Source organism: Pristiophorus japonicus, chromosome 6, assembly GCF_044704955.1.
Source record: "Pristiophorus japonicus isolate sPriJap1 chromosome 6, sPriJap1.hap1, whole genome shotgun sequence".
NCBI lineage: Eukaryota > Metazoa > Chordata > Chondrichthyes > Pristiophoridae > Pristiophorus > Pristiophorus japonicus.
In genome coordinates, this window is record NC_091982.1 from 207,862,561 (window position 1) to 207,878,828 (window position 16,268).

The window sequence follows — 16,268 nt, forward strand, 5'->3', positions numbered from 1 at the left end:
CAGTGGCAAGGGTTAACCAAGACGACTGGAGACCAGCTCTGCTGCACGGACCTAGTGCGCGCACATATCGCAGTGTGGGCTGGCCTGTGCTATCCCTGGGCCTTTGCTGGGCTCTGAACTCACTCCTCTCCTGGGCCCCGATCACATCGCTCGACAATCTCTCACTGATCCTTCGCCCATATATATCACCCATATATATGCTCATATATATCTATATGTAATATGCAAAGGAAATACAAAGGACAAGAAAAGAATTTAAGGTTGCAAGGTACAGTTCCAGCAAGCAGTAACAGAGGAAGATCGTCTGGAGCAGCATCCGCAGTATTTCACGTTTGTAATATCATCTGGAGCTAGATTCTGATTCCCAAAAGTTAATATTGCTTCTAAGATAAATATTACATAAAATAAATTGGAATACATGATACAGAACCTACCGTATTGCCCCAAAGGTGACTAGGCAATTCAAATATACACGCATAAATGACCCATCGCAGATGTTTCTTGGGGCTGAAGTAGATAGAAGAGTTGGGAGAAGTGAAAGCGATGATGAATTTGGTATGAAGGAAGATTTTCACACTCAGCCAAATCAAGCTTTTCTGGAAACTATTTGGGATTTAACATTTTAAGTGATCAAATTCAGAAACATCTTTGGTTATAGACTGGAAAAGCTCTAAAAACAATCTGATGTCCTTAACATCATGGGACCAATAATACGTGTAGCACCTGTAGTACGGATACATTTTGGGAATAAGTGAGCAATATCGACAGGTATTGAGGCCTGCTCTGTGGCCAATATGAATAGTACAGTATATTGCACTGTGGGCCTGTATATCAGGCATCTATGAGGCTCATTCAGGCCTTTAAAAGAACAATAATGAGGACATAGCCCCATAACAGTCTCTTGCCTGGACAATGTTGCTGGAACTTAGCTGTATATTAAAGAACTGTGCTCTACAAAAGGACCTTGCTGTGAATTATACAGCAAGACAGGAATCGGCAACCAGCGATAGAAGAAGACTCCAACTAAGAGTGAGAAGATACATCTGTACAAGGAGCCAAACACTCTGCAAGAGTCCTAAAGTGCCTGATGCATTGAAATATATTGAGAGACCACTCCTTAAGTTGGCATGGATACTTGAGGCCAACAATAATCTAACATGCCCCAAAGCAGGCACTAGTGCAAAGGGATCAGGGAATGTGCACATAGGCTGAGCAATGGGGGCTATTAAAATTAGGAGACTACCTCATAATGCGACTGGAACATCCTCCTCCACAAATAGGCTCCGCCTTTCATCCCCGTTACCTTCTCTTTAACTCTTCTTTTACTTTTTATATGTCCAGCCCTGCAACCCTCAGAGATCTCTGCACTCCTCAAATTCTGGCACCTTACTCATCCCCAATTTTCATTGCTCCACCATTGGTGGCCGTGCCTTCAGCTGCCTAGGCAGTAAGCTCTGGAATTGCCTTCCTAAACCTCTCCGTCTCTCGACCGCTCTCCCTCCTCCTTTAAGACGCTTATTAAAATCTACCTCTTTGACCAAGCTTTTGGTCACCTGCCCTAATATTTCCTTATGTGGCTCGGTGTCAAATTTTTTTTGGCAATGTTTCTGTGAATTGAGTATAAGCGCAACTAGAAGTAGGGCAGAGCATAACTTGCTCAGGCAAAATGTACTGAGTGCTGTCTCACCACAATCTCAAGGGTCAACCTCATTATATTTTTTTTGGCTGAGCTCCTTGTGTCACGAGTTTTCAGAGCTTACCCATGATTCAGAGCTTACCCATGGAGAGAGGAATATCATAATTGTCTCTGGTCAAAAAAAAAGGTTCAGAGAATAAAGAACGTCTGACAGGTTGCAGGACAGAAAGCCCGCAGGATCACAAATGCAGCAGGGCAAGTGTTTTTGCTGCCAAAAATGTGAATGCGGAAGGAAAGTGACATCCCAGTAGATCTGACACTCCCAGCCCTTCACATCACATGTCATGACTCACTCAATCTGACACAAGCAATAGCTCAGAGACACCCCAAAGGTTAGAAATTAAGAGATAGGAAAGTGGACTAGTGAGCAGGAGCAGCTTTTGGTGCTACATGAGAAAAGGACATGGCTGGCAAGAGGGTCAGGATGTGTTACTTCTTGGCTGAAAGGCTTGGGTATCTGAATCTCAAGGGTTATAAGAACATAAGAATTAGGAAGAGGAGTAGGCCATCTAGCCCCTTGAGCCTGCTCCGCCATTCAAAAAGATCATGGCTGATCTGGCCGTGGACTCATCTCCACTTATCCGCCCGTTCCCCATAACCCTTACTTCCCTTATTGGTTAAAAATCTATCTTTCTGTGATTTGAATACATTCAATGAGCTAGCCTCAACTGCTTCCTTGGGCAGAGAATTCCACAGATTCACAACCCTCTGGGAGAAGAAATTCCTTCACAACTCGGTTTTAAATTGACTCCCCCATATTTTGAGGTTGTGCCCCCTAGTTCTAGTCTCCCCGACCAGTGGAAACAACCTCTCTGCCTCTATCTTGTCTATCCCTTTCATTATTTTGAGTGTTTCTATAAGATCACCTCTCATCCTTCTGAACTCTAACGAGTAAAGACCCAGTCTATTCAATCTATCATCATAAGGTAACCCCCTCATCTTCGGAATCAGCCTAGTGAATCGTCTCTGTGCCTCCTCCAAGGCTAGTATATCCTTCCTTAAGTAAGGTGACCAAAACTGCATGCAGTACTCCAGGTGCAGCCTCACCAATACCCTGTACAGTTGCAGCAGGATCTCCCTGCTTTTGTACTCCATCCCTTTCGCAATGAAGGCCAACATTTCATTCGTCTTCCTGATTACCTGCTGCACCTGCAAACTAACTTTTTGGGATTCATGCACAAGGGGTCCTTGACGGCGCCCCTTCGCTTTAGGAGAGGGGTGCGCCAGGGATGCCCCATGTCCGGCCAGTTATACGTCGTTTGCGTGGAGCCTTTCCTGCGCCTCTTGCGGACGAGGTTGACGGGACTGGCTCTGCAAGGGCCGGGCGTGGAGGTCGTCCTCTCGGCTTACGCCGATGACGTGCTCCTCGCGGTAGAGGATCCCGCTGACCTGCGGAGGATGCGTGAGTGCCAGGAGATTTACTCGGCCGTGTCCTCCGCCAGGATCAACTGGGAGAAATGTTCCGGACTCCTGGTGGGTCAGTGGCGGGTGGACTCCCTGCCGGAGGAGCTCAGGCCTTTTGCCTGGAGCACGACCCATCTCCTCTATCTGGGAGTCTACCTTAGCCCCGACGAGGGAGCCTGGCCGGCGAACTGGCAGGAGCTGGAGGCCAAGGTCGTCGCTCGCCTAGGGCGCTGGACAGGACTGCTCCGAGTGCTGTCCTACAGGGGTCGAGCGCTAGTCATAAACCAGCTGGTGGCCGCAATGTTGTGGTACCGGCTGGTCACTTTGACCCCTCCCCCTGCGTTTGTCGCCAAGATACAGAAGAAGCTGGTGGACTTCTTCTGGAACAACAGGAAGCACTGGGTCTCTGCTGCGGTCTTGAGTCTCCCGCTTGAGGAGGGCGGTCAGTCGTTGGTGTGCGTCAGCGCCCAGCTCGCGACTTTCCGTCTTCAGACCCTGCAGAGATACCTTTACGTCGAGCCCCCTCCTAGGTGGTGCGCTCTGGCGAGGTATTTCTTCCGCCAGCAGCTCGACCTCAATTATGACACGCAGCTCCTGTTTGTGAACTTGGGGGGTGCCAGGACCGCCCTCCGGGAGCTGCCTGTCTTTTACAGGGAACTCATCAGGGTCTGGAACAAAGTCTCCACCAAGCGCAGCTCTCCGCCGGCTGGAGTGGCGGCCGTCCTGCAGGAGCCGCTGCTCGGGAATCCGTACCTCCACGGCCGAGGTTTCATGTGGCGGTCGGAAGAGAGGGCTGTGGCTGGTGAGGTGACCAGGGTCAGGGACCTGCTCGATGGCGGAGGAGCGGGCTGGATGGCGCCAGACACGCTGCGCGGCGCCTAAACTCTGCCAACGTCCGCCACGCGGCCGATGCCATCGAGTCGCTAAAAACAGCTCTGGGCCCTGACTCCGTTAGGTGCATCGAGGAGGCTCAAGCACGTGGGGAGATCCCGTCCGAACTGACCCCCGTCCGGACGGAATTCCTCATCGGCGCCAAACCCCGGAACCTCCCTCGGGGGCCGGCGCCTCACAACTTGAGCCGCCTCGGGGAAATCCCCTCCGTGCCTTTCAGTTCCGCGCGGAGGGGTTTCCTGTACGGGCTGCTCCTGCACACCCTCAACTTTGCCATCCTCGCCGGCCGTCCGGACACGCCATGGCGTACCATCTTGCCGTCCGGAGGAGGCGGGGGTCCCCGATGGAGGGCACTCTACGCAGGGGTCCTCCCACTATTCATCGGGGACTTGGCCTGGAGGGTGGTGCACGGAGCAGTGCCGTGCAACAAATTTTTAAGCCGGTTCACGGACTCCCAGGCCGCCTGCAATTTCTGCGGTCTGGAGGAGTCCGTGTTCCATGTTTTTATTGAGTGCACAAGGTTGCAGCCCCTGTTCCATTATTTGAAGGGGCTGCTCCTGAAATTCTGGCTGCACTTCAGTCCCACTCTCCTGATCTTTGGGCACCCTGTGCGGAGGGGAGCGGGTAGGTCCGAAGGCCTCCTCGTAGGACTGCTCCTGGGCACGGCCAAGGGTGCCATCAGCCGGTCCAGGCAGCGGGCGGTCGAGGGGGTCGTTCAACCTGACTGCCTGCCTCTCTTCCGCTCTTACATCCGGTCCAGGGTGTCCTTGGAGATGGAGCACGCGGTGTCCACCGGTACGCTCGCGGCCTTCCGCGAGAGGTGGGCACCGGAGGGACTGGAGTGCATCATCACGCCCGGCAACCAAATTTTAATTTGATTTTACGTTTTTTAAGTTTAATTTGTTTTAATTGCCGGTGCTTTTAGTGTCCCCCTCCCCTTTTATAGGGGGCACTGGGAAAATTTGATTTTCGCGCCCCAAAAAAAAAACAAAAAAAAAAAATAATTAAAAAAAAAAAAAAGGGGCCTTGAAAATGTCTGCTGTGTCACCCAGGTCGGGTGGCATGGTCTTAATGTTTTATGTTTTGCAGGTAAACTCAAAAGAGTTTCATGCACAAGGGGTCCTTGACGGCGCCCCTTCGCTTTAGGAGAGGGGTGCGCCAGGGATGCCCCATGTCCGGCCAGTTATACGTCGTTTGCGTGGAGCCTTTCCTGCGCCTCTTGCGGACGAGGTTGACAGGACTGGCTCTGCAAGGGCCGGGCGTGGAGGTCGTCCTCTCGGCTTACGCCGATGACGTGCTCCTCGCGGTAGAGGATCCCGCTGACCTGCGGAGGATGCGTGAGTGCCAGGAGATTTACTCGGCCGTGTCCTCCGCCAGGATCAACTGGGAGAAATGTTCCGGACTCCTGGTGGGTCAGTGGCGGGTGGACTCCCTGCCGGAGGAGCTCAGGCCTTTTGCCTGGAGCACGACCCATCTCCTCTATCTGGGAGTCTACCTTAGCCCCGACGAGGGAGCCTGGCCGGCGAACTGGCAGGAGCTGGAGGTCAAGGTCGCCGCTCGCCTAGGGTGCTGGACAGGACTGCTCCGAGTGCTGTCCTACAGGGGTCGAGCGCTAGTCATAAACCAGCTGGTGGCCGCAATGCTGTGGTACCGGCTGGTCACTTTGACCCCTCCCCCTGCGTTTGTCACCAAGATACAGAAGAAGCTGGTGGACTTCTTCTGGAACAACAGGAAGCACTGGGTCTCTGCTGCGGTCTTGAGTCTCCCGCTTGAGGAGGGCGGTCAGTCGTTGGTGTGCGTCAGCGCCCAGCTCGCGACTTTCCGTCTTCAGACCCTGCAGAGATACCTTTACGTCGAGCCCCCTCCTAGGTGGTGTGCTCTGGCGAGGTATTTCTTCCGCCAGCAGCGCGACCTCAATTATGACACGCAGCTCCTGTTTGTGAACTTGGGGGGTGCCAGGACCACCCTCCGGGAGCTGCCTGTCTTTTACAGGGAACTCATCAGGGTCTGGAACAAAGTCTCCACCAAGCGCAGCTCTCCGCCGGCTGAAGTGGCGGCCGTCCTGCAGGAACCGCTGCTCGGGAATCCGTACCTCCACGGCCGAGGTTTTATGTGGCGGTCGGAAGAGAGGGCTGTGGCTGGTGAGGTGACCAGGGTCAGGGACCTGCTCGATGGCGGAGGAGCGGGCTGGATGGCGCCAGACACGCTGGCGCGGCGTCTAAATTCTGCCAACGTCCGCCACGCGGCCGATGCCATCGAGTCGCTAAAAACAGCTCTGGGCCCTGACTCCGTTAGGTGCATCGAGGAGGCTCAAGCACGTGGGGAGATCCCGTCCGAACTCACCCCCGTCCGGACGGAATTCCTCATCGGCGCCAAACCCCGGAACCTCCCTCGGGGGCCGGCGCCTCACAACTTGAGCCGCCTCGGGGAAATCCCCTCCGTGCCTTTCAGTTCCGCGCGGAGGGGTTTCCTGTACGGGCTGCTCCTGCACACCCTCAACTTTGCCATCCTCGCCGGCCGTCCGGACACGCCATGGTGTACCATCTTGCCGTCCGGAGGAGGCGGGGGTCCCCGATGGAGGGCACTCTACGCAGGGGTCCTCCCACTATTCATCGGGGACTTGGCCTGGAGGGTGGTGCACGGAGCAGTGCCGTGCAACAAATTTTTAAGCCGGTTCACGGACTCCCAGGCCGCCTGCAATTTCTGCGGTCTGGAGGAGTCCGTGTTCCATGTTTTTATTGAGTGCACAAGGTTGCAGCCCCTGTTCCATTATTTGAAGGGGCTGCTCCTGAAATTCTGGCTGCACTTCAGTCCTACTCTCCTGATCTTTGGGCACCCTGTGCGGAGGGGAGCGGGTAGGCCCGAGGGTCTCCTCGTAGGACTGCTCCTGGGCACGGCCAAGGGTGCCATCAGCCGGTCCAGGCAGCGGGCGGTCGAGGGGGTCGTTCAACCTGACTGCCTGCCTCTCTTCCGCTCTTACATCCGGTCCAGGGTGTCCTTGGAGATGGAGCACGCGGTGTCCACCGGTACGCTCGTGGCCTTCCGCGAGAGGTGGGCACCGGAGGGACTGGAGTGCATCATCACGCCCGGCAACCAAATTTTAATTTGATTTTACGTTTTAAAGTTTAATTTGTTTTAATTGCCGGTGCTTTTAGTGTCCCCTTCCCTTTTATAGGGGCACTGGAAAAATGTGATTTTAGCGCCCAAAACAAAATGAAAAACACAAAAAAAAAACCAAAAAAAGGAAAAAAGGGTCTTGTAAATGTCTGGTGTGTCACCCAGGTCGGGTGGCACGGTTTAATGTTTTATGTTTTCGCAGGTGAACTCCAAAAAGAGTTTCATGCACAAGGACCCCCAGGTCCCTCTGCACCACAGCATGTTGTAATTTCTCCCCATTCAAATAATATTCCCTTTTACTGTTTTTTTTTCGAAGGTGGATGACCTCACATTTTCCGACATTGTATTCCATCTGCCAAACCTTAGCCCATTCGCTTAACCTATCTAAATCTCTTTGCAGCCTCTCTGTGTCCTCTACACAACCCGCTTTCCCACTAATCTTTGTGTCATCTGCAAATTTTGTTACGCTACACTCTGTCCCCTCTTCCAGGTCATCTATGTATATTGTAAACAGTTGTGGTCCCAGCACTGATCCCTGTGGCACCGATTTCCAACCGGAAAAGGACCCATTTATCCCGACTCTCTGCTTTTTGTTAGACAACCAATTCTCGATCCATGCTAATACATTTCCTCTGACTCCGCGTACCTTTTATCTTCTGCAGTAACCTTTTGTGTGGCACCTTATCGAATGCCTTTTGGAAATCTAAATACACCACATCCATCGGTACACCTCTATCCACCCTGCTCGTATATCCTCAAAGAATTCTAGTAAATTAGTTAAACATGATTTCCCCTTCATGAATCCATGTTGCGTCTGCTTGATTGCACTATTCCTATCTAGGTGTCCCGCTATTTCTTCCTTAATGATAGCTTCAAGCATTTTCTCCACTACAGATGTTAAATTAACCGGCCTATAGTTACCTGCCTTTTGTCTGCTTTCCAATCCGCTGGTACCTCCCCAGAGTCCAGAGAATTTTGATAGATTATAACGAATGCATCTGCTTTAACTTCCGCTATCTCTTTTAATACCCTGGGATGCATTTCATCAGGACCAGGGGACTTGTCTACCTTGAGTCCCATTAGCCTGTCCAGCACTACCTCCCTAGTGATAGTGATTATCTCAAGGTCCTCCCTTCCCACATTCTTGTGACCAGCAATTTTTGGCATGGTTTTTGTGTGTTCCACTGTGAAGACTGAAGCAAAATAATTGTTTAAGGTCTCACCCATTTCCACATTTCCCATTATTAAATCCCCCTTCTCATCTTCTAAGGGACCAACATTTACTTTAGTCACTCACTTCCGTTTTATATATCGGTAAAAGCTTTTACTATCTGTTTTTATGTTTTGCGCAAGTTTACTTTTGTAATCTATCTTTCCTTTCTTTATTGCTTTCTTAGTCATTCTTTGCTGTCGTTTAAAATTTTCCCAATCTTCTAATTTCCCACTAACCTTGGCCACCTTATAAGCATTGGTTTTTAATTTGATACTCTCCTTTATTTCCTTGGTTATCCATGGCTGGTTATCCCTTCTCTTACCGCCCTTCTTTTTCACTGGAATATATTTTTGTTGAGTACTATGAAAGAGCTCCTTAAAAGTCCTCCACTGTTCCTCAATTGTGCCACCCTTTAGTCTGTGTTCCCAATCTACTTTAGCCAACTCTGCCCTCATCCCAATGTAGTCCCCTTTGTTTAAGCATAGTACGCTCGTTGGAGACACTACTTCCTCACCCTCAATCTGTATTACAAATTCAACCATACTGTGATCACTCATTCCGAGAGGAGCTTTTACTAGGAGATCGTTTTTTATTCCTGTCTCATTACACAGGACCAGATCAAAGATGGCTTGCTCCCTTGTAGGTTCTGTAACATACTGTTGTAAGAAACAATCCCGTATGCATTCTATGAATTCCTCCTCCAGGCTACCCCGTGCGATTTCATTTGACCAATTGATATGTAGGTTAAAATCCCCCATGATTACTGCCGATCCTTTTTCACATGACTCCATTATTCCCTTGATTATTGTCCGCCCCACCGTGAAGTTATTATTTGGGGGCCTATAAACTACGCCCACCAGTGACTTTTTCCCCTTACTCTCTCTAATCTCCACCCACAATGATTCAACATTTTGTTCATTAGAGCCAATATCATCTCTCACAACTGCCCTGATATCATCCTTTATTAACAGAGCTACCCCACCTCCTTTCCCTTCTTTTCTATCCTTCCGAATTGTCAGATACCCCTGTATGTTTAATTTCCAGTCTTGGCCACCCTGCAACCACGTTTCTGTAATGGCCACCAAATCATAACCATTTGTAATGATTTGTACCGTCAACTCATTTAATTTATTTCGAATGCTGCATCCTTTTAACCCTGCTTCTGAAAAGATGCGAAGCAGTGCTCAAAGGACCACATGGCCTATCCTGCTCCTAATGTTTAAGTTAAAAAAAAGGATGCTTGAAGACTTTGGTGGGGGAAACCCCAAGCATCATATGCAGAACATTGGCGGATGGATTTGCAACTCTGCTGTCCACCATGTGGAAGCTTCAGGGACATCTGCAGCAATGCTCCACATGACACAGGGCCTAAGAGCAGTTTGTGCATCTTCCATGAATGATAAAACTGCTGCCACAGAGCTCTGGGTTACCAGATTTGAAAGCGCTGCCTCTTCTATCCTCCAAATGATTGGGCTGGATTGCAAAATATGGGCTTCACTGGGAGCTCATTGGGATCATTAGATATGCTTTTCCTCAGATCAGTGTCTATGTTGAGTATGTGCTAATGCTGGTCACATGGCAGGAAAGAACATGGATAATGATGTTGTTTCCAGGGTATAGTGGCATTATTCCTATTTCCCTTTCATTCACTTTTGGGTGGTCAGATTATAGAAAATGATTCAACATTTTCAAAGAGAATGGCATTTTTTTACATCACCAATATCCTATGCTCTTAACAATCTTGTTATCTGGTGGAAATGTCATGTTCCAAAGACCCCAATAAAGCAACATAGCTTGGAAGTTGCATACAGGGTTTAACCATGATTCTGCCAGACTCAAAAGTGACTTAACCATACTTGTCCCATTAACTAGTTTTTTTGATATATATTAATGACCTGGGCTTGGGCATAAAGGCCATAATTCACAAGTTTACAGATGTTAAGAAACTCGGAAATGTAGTAAACAATGAGGAGGATAGTAACAGACTTCAGGAGGAAATAGACAGACTGATGAAATGGGCAGATACATGACAGATTTAATGCAGAGAAGTATAAAGTGATAAATTTTGGTAGAAAGAATGAGGAAAGGCAATATAAACAAAATGGTGCAATTTTAAAGGGGGTGCAGGAACAGAGGGACCTGGGGGTGTAGGTACACAAATCTTTGAAGGTGACAGGACAGGTTGCGAAGGCTGTTAAAAAAAGCACATGGGATCTTTGACTTTATTAATAGAGGTGCAGAAGTCATGCAAAACCTTTTTAAAACACTGGTTAAGTCTCACTTGGACAGTGGGCCAGAATTTTTACATTGAAAAGAGTGGGTTGGGGGCAAAATTGCCCTGCGCCCTGATTGGGGCGATAACCTAGTTGAGCTGGAACTTCCTGTGCCCGGTGCAGAAATCCTGCCCCTGCCACTGAATTGGGCTTGCCACTCCTCAAAGGAAGTGGAGCGCAGTCTCGAGGGCACTATTGGAGCGAGATGATCAGCGCTACGCGGATGTTCTGCGTAGCACTGACGAGCTTCAACACCCCTCCCCTTTGCTTAAAGGGGATGTCGGCTGCACACTCTGCAAGGCCTCTAATGGCCTCTTCTAGGCCACTAAGGCAGCGTGGGACCAGGCCTGCAGCCCAGTACTCAAAATGGAGCACCGGGCTGCACGATAGAAGCCCAGACCATGCTAGGGATCATATGCTGGAGCCAACCTGAGAGTCGGTAAGCCAGTAAAGATGGCAGCGCGGGGCGCTGGCACCTTCCCCTTTAAATTCTGCCCCACGAGCGGATGTTTGCGACCCGTGAAGCTGGCATTGACATCTGCTCGCATCAGCCCCGTGAGCCGTGGGCAATTTCCCCCGCGGGTTGTAAGGGGTTGTCACGTGCCGATGAGGGGTCGCCGCGCATGGTAATGATGTCATCACCAGTCGCATGGCGATCCGGGTTGCTACCCGTGGGGCGCAGCGCTGCCATGGCAGTGCCTCTGCAAACTCCCGGGCTATTTCCCAGGAGCTGGTTGTGCCCCCCTCCCACCACCCTCCCTCCCCCCCCACCCCAAGTGGAAAGAGTCTTCCACCCTGTTAGTGCCTCCCAGCACGCCACGGAACAGTTTGGGAGAGGCTGGCGACACAGCTCATTGACAGATGCTTAAGAGATTTTTTAACCTGAGGTTTCAGCTTTTACTGCTTGTGCATCGGATTCACGGTTTGCCTGTGCAGGAGAGGCAGGAGCTCAGCAGCCATTGTGCGAGTTCGTCAACTGACAGCTGGAAAAAGCACATAATAACACACAACTTACACCTGCTTCCTTGCCTAAGGGAAAGGCTCTTGCTGACACTATTTTGTGCAGAGATTTTGTTTTCAGGAGTTTGCAGGTGATTTCTGCAACCTCGGAAGCCACTCTCACAGCCTTTCTAGTCACAATCACAATATTGGAGGTTTGTGCCTCTGATCTCCACTTTACCTGGCATCTATCAGATCAGCATGCATGCCGTTTATGCTGTCTCACCTTGAACCTCAGACTCGGACCAAGATGTGCCCCAGCACCAACAACACCAGCAGCAGCAGCAACGACACCAGCAGCCTTCTCCTCACTGACCTGATGCTCCACAGGAGAGAGTGGATCAGCGCAGGGGTGCACCTCGCCGGAGGCGATACCCCCAACACAGGGTATACAGGCAGAGGTTGAGGTTCCTGGACATGACTGAATAGCAGTGCTTCAGGAGGCTCAGGCTATCGCATCTGGTCATGGCAGACATTTGTAGCTTGCTGGGAGAAGATCTGCTGCCAAGTGGACTTGGTTGACTTGCATTACCAGTGGCTGTCAAAGTCACCACTGCGCCCTCAACTTCTGTGCCTCAGGCTCCTTCTAGGGATCTGCAGCAGACCTTTGAAAATAGACAATGAAGGAGTTTGACAGTGCTTAATGGTATATACTTCAAGGCAGTAAACAAGACAGATGAGTTGAAGGCACAGATAGACACATATGATATCATAGCTATTACTGAAACACAGCTTAAAAGGCAGGAATGGCAGCTCAACATTTACAGAATTTTCAGATGAGATAGAGAGGGAGATAAAAGGGGAGGGCGTGTAACAATATTGGTTAAGGAAACAATACAGCTGTAAGAAGGGATGATATGTTAAAAGGATCATCAAATGAGGACATATGGGCTGAAGTGAAGAACTAAAAGGGGCGATCACACTGCTGGGAGTGTACTATAGACCCCCAAACAGTCAGAGAGAGCTAGAAGATTAAATATGTATGTAAATTTCTGAGAAGTGCAAAAGCAATATGGCAATAATAGTAGGGGATTTCAAATACCTTAATATTAACTGGGATAGAATTAGTGTAAAAGGAATAGAAGGCACAGAATTCTTAAAATGCATTTTTAGCCATTACGTAACAAGCCCAACAAGAGAGGGGGCAATTATGGACTTAGTTTTAGAGAATGAAGCTGGGTAGGCGGAAGGGGTATCTGTAGGAGAGCATTTTGGTGGTAGTGATCATAATTCAGTTAGATTTAACATAGTTATGGAAAAGGACAAAGATAGACTAGGTATAAAAGTTCTCGATAGGGGAAGGGTCAATTTTACGAAGCTGAGATGTGATTTAGCAGAAGTGGACTGGAAACAGCTACTTGAAGGTAAATCTGTGTCAATGCAGTAAGAGGCATTCAAGGAGGAAATAGGGAGTGTACAAAGCAAGTATCTTCCCACATCGAAAAGGCCTGGGATTCCAAAATCTAGATCCCCTGGATGTCAAGGAGCATACAGGGTAGGATAAGGAAAAAAAGGGACATTTTTGTGAGACACAGAGAGCTCAATACTACAGAGAGTCTCGAGGAGTATCGAAAGTGCAGGTGTGAAATTAAAAAGCAAATTAGGAAACGGGCCCAAGTTTCCACAGGATAAAAAACGGGCGCTCCTCCGAGCTGGGCGCCCGTTTTTCGCACCTAAAACGGCGGCAGAAAAAAACACGCTATTCTCGAGAGCTTTGCAGCTCCTTGTCTGTTTGGCACGGCGCCCAGGGGGGCGGAGCCTACACTCGCACCGATTTTGTAAGTGGGAGGGGGCGGGTACTATTTAAATTAGTTTTTTTCCTGCTGGTAACGCTGCGCGTGCGCGTTGGAGCGTTCGCGCATGCTCAGTGTGAAAAAAAACATTGGCACTCGGCCATTTTTGTAGTTCTTTGTAGCTGTTTAATTTTTGAACCTTTTTTAATAAAATCACAGTGCCATCAGCACTGAGGCTTCCCTTCTCACTGTCTCCTTCCCCTCCCTCCCCTCCGCGGCAACAAGCCACTTTCTCCTTCCCCTCCCTCCCCTGCGCGGCAACAAGCCGCTGTCTCCTTCCCCTCCCTCCCCTCCGCGGCAACAAGCCGCTGTCTCCTTCCCCTCCCTCCCCTGCGTGGCAACAAGCCGCTGTCTCCTTCCCCTCCCTCCCCTGCGCGGCAACAAATGGCGGTTTCCTTCGAACGATGGCTGAAGCACTTTCACACAGGTAGGAAGATGGTTTATTTAATCTTTTCTTTGCTTATAAATGTTTATTCAGGTTGGATTTATTTGTATAATATTTGTAGAAGTATAAATAAGGATTGAGTGTAGAATTTAATGAGTTCCCTTCCCCCCCCACCTCGTTCTGGACGCCTAATTTGTAACCTGCGCCTGATTTTTTAATGTGTAGAACAGGTTTTTTCAGTTCTACAAAAATCTTCACTTGCTCCATTCTACTTTAGTTTGGAGTACGTTTTCACTGTGGAAACTTTGAAATCAGGCGTCAGTGGCTGGACACGCCCCCTTTTGAAGAAAAAATTCTGTTCTAAAGTAGAACTGTTCTACCTCACTAGAACTGCAGAAAAAAAAATGTGGAGAATTGCGATTTCTAAGATAGTCCGTTCTCCACCAGTTGCTCCTAAAAATCAGGCGCAAATCATGTGGAAACTTGGGTCCAAAGAGAGGGCATGAAAAAATATTGGCAAGTAAAATCAAGGAAAACCCAACAATGTTTTATAAATATATAAAGAGTAACAGAATAACTAAGGAAAGAGTAGGGTCTATTAGAGACCAAAAAGGTAACCTATATGTGGAGGCGGAAGACGTGGGAATGGTTCTTGATGAATTCTTTGCATCTGTCTTCACAGAAGAGGGGGACGATGCAGTCATTGTAGTTAAGGAGGAATATGAAATATTAGATCGGATAAACATACAGAGAGAGGAAGTATTAAGAGGTTTAGTATTTTTCAAAGTAGACAGATCACCAAACCTGGATGAAATGTATCTCAGGCTGTTAAGAGAGGCAAGGGAGGAAATAGCAGAGACTCTAACCAACATTTTACAATCCTCTCTGGCTACAGGTGTGTTGGAGGACTTGTAATGTTGTGCCATTGTTTAAAAAGGGAGAAAGGGATAGACCAAGTAATTACAGGCCAGTCAGTCTAGCCTTAGTGGTGGGAAAATTATTGGAAAAAATTCTGAGGGACAGTATTAATCATCATTTAGAAAGTCACAGATTAATCAAGAACAGTCAGCATGGATTTGTTAAGGGAAGGTCACGTCTGACTAACTTAATTGAATTTTTTGGGGAGGTAACAAGGAGGATCGATGAGGGTAGTGCATTTGATGTAGTCTATATGGATTTTAGCAAGGTCTTTGATAAGGTCCCACATAGAAGGTTGGTCAAAAACGTAAAAGCCCATAGGATCCAAGTAAAAGTGGCAAGTTGGATCCAAAATTGGCTCGGTGACAGGAAACAAAGGGTAGTGGTCGATGGGTGTTTTTGTGACTAGAAGGCAATTTCCAATGGGGTTTCACAGGGCTCAGTACTAGGTCCTTTGTTGTGATATATATCATTGATTTGGACTTTAATGTAGGGGGCATGATAAAAAAGTTTTCAGATTCTGCAAAAAATTGGCCATGTGGTTGATGGTGAGCAAGATATCTCTAGACTGCAGGAAGATATCAATGGACTGGTCAATTGGGCAGAAAAGTGGCAAATGAAATTAAATCTGGAGAAATGTGTGGTAAGTCATTTGGGGAGGGCTAACACGACAAGGGAATACACAATAAATGGAAGGATACTGAGAAATGGAGAGGAACAAAGAAATCTTGGAGTGCATGTCCACAAATCTGAACTTAACAGGACAGGTAGATAAGGTGGTTAAGAAGGCATACGGGATACTTTCCTTTATTAGCTGAGGCATAGAATATAAGAGCAGAGCGTTTATGTCAGAACTGTATAAAACATTAGTTAGGCCACAGCTAAAATACTGAGTCACCATCCATTATCATAGGCAGTCCCTCGAAATCGAGGAAGACTTGCTTCCACTCTAAAAATGAGTGCTTAGGTGACTGAACAGTCCAATACGGGAATTACAGTCTCTGTCACAGTCGTTGAAGGAAAGGGTGGGTGGGATTGGTTTGCCGCACGCTCCTTCCACTACCTGTACTTGGTTTCTGCATGCTCTCGGCGATGAGACTCAAGGTGCCCAGCACTCTCCCGAATGCAGTTCTGGTCACCACATTATAGGAAAGCTATGATTGCACAAGAGAGGGTACAGAGGGTATTTACGAGGATTTTGCAGGACTGGAGAATTTTTGTTATGAGGAAAGATTGGATCAGCTGGAACACAGGAGGCTGAGGGGAGACTTAATAGAGGTATATAAAATTATGAGGGGCCTAGATATAGTGGATAGGAAGGAACTAATTCCCTTAGCAGAGAGATCAATAACCAGGGGGCATAGATTTAAAGTAATTGGTAAAAGGATTAGAGGGGAGTTGAGGAGAAATTTTATACTCCGAGGATGGTGGGGGGTCTGAAACTCACTGCCTGAAGGGTTGGTATAGGCAGACACCCTCATCACATTTAAAAAATACTTGGATATTTATGGAAGTGCCATAAATTGCAAGTCTACGGATCAAGAGCTGGAAACCTATGGTGGAGTGAACTCTACATCGT